Here is a 3,273-nt window from a genome sequence, read left to right on the forward strand (position 1 = left end):
ATAATAATAATAATAATAAATCCCTATATTTTTAATCAAGCCTACAGACTTTATCTAACTATAGATCAATCTGAAATTTTACTATTGCTGGCAGTTACAGTGCATACAGAAGTATACTGCCCGCGCTATGCGATACACTCATATTATTATAGATACCGTCTAGGTCCACGCTCTTTTAAAATTGAAAATCAGATATCCGATTGTAATAGCAATAAATAGCCCCTAATGTCCTCCACCCGCACATATGGACAGACAGAAACGGCTTTGCTTGTATGTGCCTGAGTAAAGAGAAGCACAGCGACACAATCATGATCATTTAACTAATCTTTGGCGGCCATTTTCTCACTAATTTTACCTCAGAAAACAGGTGACCCCCACCTCCTTCTTTCGCAAATATCTCGACTTGTATTCAAGATAAATGGATATTTTTTTCATCCAAATAAAGACAAGTGAACAAGCTATAAGATGATACCAATAACTCTACATGCCCAAAATTTGACGAGAGCCTGATTCCTCCATGCTGCCTCACATTTAGTGTTGGGGAAAAAGAAAGACAGGCATATGTTTGAATAGCATTCCTGTGCCGCTTGCCACAAAATTAGGTTTCTCAGTGCAGACGATTAGAGGTGTTACATTAGAGTCGAAAGTAAAGTTGTTCCCGCATCCGATCCGGACATTGGGGATTGCCTTTTTAGTGAGACATCTTCTTGAGTCTTCGGCATATTGTGGTAGGGTGGCCAGTTCCTTTCCACGCCGCCTTTACTTTCCCAACTCGAAGTCAGGTACCCAATACTGCTGGGTGGGCAGGAGGGGGCGAAAAAAATCCGTGTCGGAACCGAGGCTCGAACCCTGACTTTCCGCTTCGGAGACGATCGCGCTAACCGCTCCGCCACAACAGGAGAGTATCAAACATAAAAAGGGAAAGAGATACTGTTGATAGATGTTTGATAGGAAATATTGGGCAAACCACACCAAGCAGCCGCAAACCACCTACTCAGATACAACAGAGGGAAAGTATAGAAATAGAACCTACCTACTAGTCGAGGGAAGTATAAAAAAGTAAGACTTACCAGTGACACCTTCAATCCAATGCATACATACGTCTAAACGGAAGCTGGCGAGACGAAAGAGGAGCTGAAATGTCGTGTCCACCATTTTAGATATCGATTTCTCAACAGTTTGATCGTATCAAGCCTGCTTCGATTTCTCCAAAAATTATGCTAATGCACACAGATTAAATTCTAAGCCCCTTTTGAAATAAGGAATCCTTAGAAACAACAGCTGTGGCCATGTCCTGTAAACCTTAGAATCATATACATACAGTATTTTTTTTTAGTCAAAGGAACAATATAGCTTAAGATTAGTAGAAAAAAAGCATGATTATTAATTTTTACTTTTTAAAGTTCTACCTCCTGAACTGACCTGTATTGCAGTTGGATCTATAGTCTTAAAGATTGTTACGGCAGTGGCTTAAAAGAAGCCGCATTCATGAAAAAAAAAGGCTATCGAAATCAAAGCACTACACTCTTCCGTCTCTGAATGAGGCTCTATTTCAGTAATAGCATTAAAAATGCCCACCCCAAAGGCTTAACAGACAAAGCACTTACGGAAACAAATTTAAAACCCTAGACTTTCACGACAAAAGTATAACAGATGTCCTAATTTACAATACACATATTATTTTTTTCTTTTAAAAAAATGTAACCTGTAACAATACGCTCCGGAAACTAGCCTGTGTTGCAGTTTCTAGTCATAAAGATTTTTACCGCATAATAAGCTCAAAAGACAGACAGACAGACAGACAGACAGACAGACAGACAGACAGACAGACAGGAAAATGACTAGTAAATGAAATAGTAGGTAGGATCTACCAGTGGCATCTTCCAACCACCGACCAGCAGTAACTATCCTTTCCCTTCTAATTTCGGCAATGTTTTATCCCCGAGTGGGAACCCTTCTTTTAATTTATAAACCTCAAACATTCAACCTTCCGAACTGTCCTATAATATCGCAATAGTTTCAGCCGAAAGATTTCCCCATAAAAAATCTGGAGATTCAAAATGATATCCAGAAATTCTCAAGACACGCACGTAAAAACCATTAATCTCCATGCAGTTTCAATAGACCTTATAACAAATACGATCCTTTTGTTTGAGAGGAGAAATCGGCTAAAAGCGGATTATCGGATTAGCGGATATATAATCCCCACCGTTAGGAAAATTGATGCTTTCAAAAGTCTCCACGGCATTCAACAATCTTTCTGAAGTTTTTCTTTTTTCTTTTTCAATCAATTTCTCTCAATAGATAAGACGTAGTATGTACATTGTATCAATCCATATCATGCCGTATTTTCAGATTATTTCTTATGTTGTCGCCGCTGCTGCAGCTAGTAGTAACACGTCGATGTTGTTGTTGTTGTTGTTGTTGTTGTTGTTGTTGTTGTTGTTGTTGTTGTTGTTGTTGTTGGTATTGCTGTTGCTGCTGTTCTTTTTGGCACCGTTCTTGGTATTGTTGTTGACGTTGTTGTTTTTTATGCTGTTGTTGTTGCTGCTGCTGTTTTTTGTGCTGTTGTAGCTTGTCGCTGCTGCTGCTGCTGTTGTTGGTATTTTTTGTTGGGGGGAGGGGTTGGTGCGGTTGTAGCTGTTGTCGTCGTCGGGGCGACAGCTAGTTACTGCTGTTGTTGTAGGTCGTTGTAGCTAATAGTAGCAGTGCCGTTGTTTATTATTATTTCTGTTGCTGATGATGTTGTTGCAGCTGCTGCCGCTGTTGTTGTTATTGATATTGCTCAAGTGGTATCATTCTATTCCTCTTAGCCAGACCATTATCTTCAGCCCTATCCATATAATAACGAAGCCAAGCTTTGATATAAAGCAATGCACTCATGTCAGTGGTGTGACGGTTAGACACTTTCCTGTCGCACGCAGAAGACGTTAGTTCGATTCTCGAGTGGGGTAAATTTTCATCTATAATAGTGCAGTCAAAAGTCCGCGGCGCCACCTTATTGGCAAATATTTTAACTCAACTATCGAACATAAACTCTCTACTAGCTTTTGCATAATGACTTGTATCAATTCGTCGGAACAGATAGATATTTTTGTAGACACCTGTTAGCTATATTCTAGGAAATTCCTTTTAAAAATACTAATTAAAAATCCCAGTGGGTGGTTTCTACATATTTTAAAAGGTATACATCTGTAGTAGTAGTAGTATAAGGTTTTACGGCGCTCGCAACTGCTAAGGTCATATGAGCGCGCGAAACACAAGTTGTTCACC

The sequence above is a fragment of the Aplysia californica genome, unplaced genomic scaffold (genome assembly GCF_000002075.1).
Source record: "Aplysia californica isolate F4 #8 unplaced genomic scaffold, AplCal3.0 scaffold00142, whole genome shotgun sequence".
NCBI lineage: Eukaryota > Metazoa > Mollusca > Gastropoda > Aplysiida > Aplysiidae > Aplysia > Aplysia californica.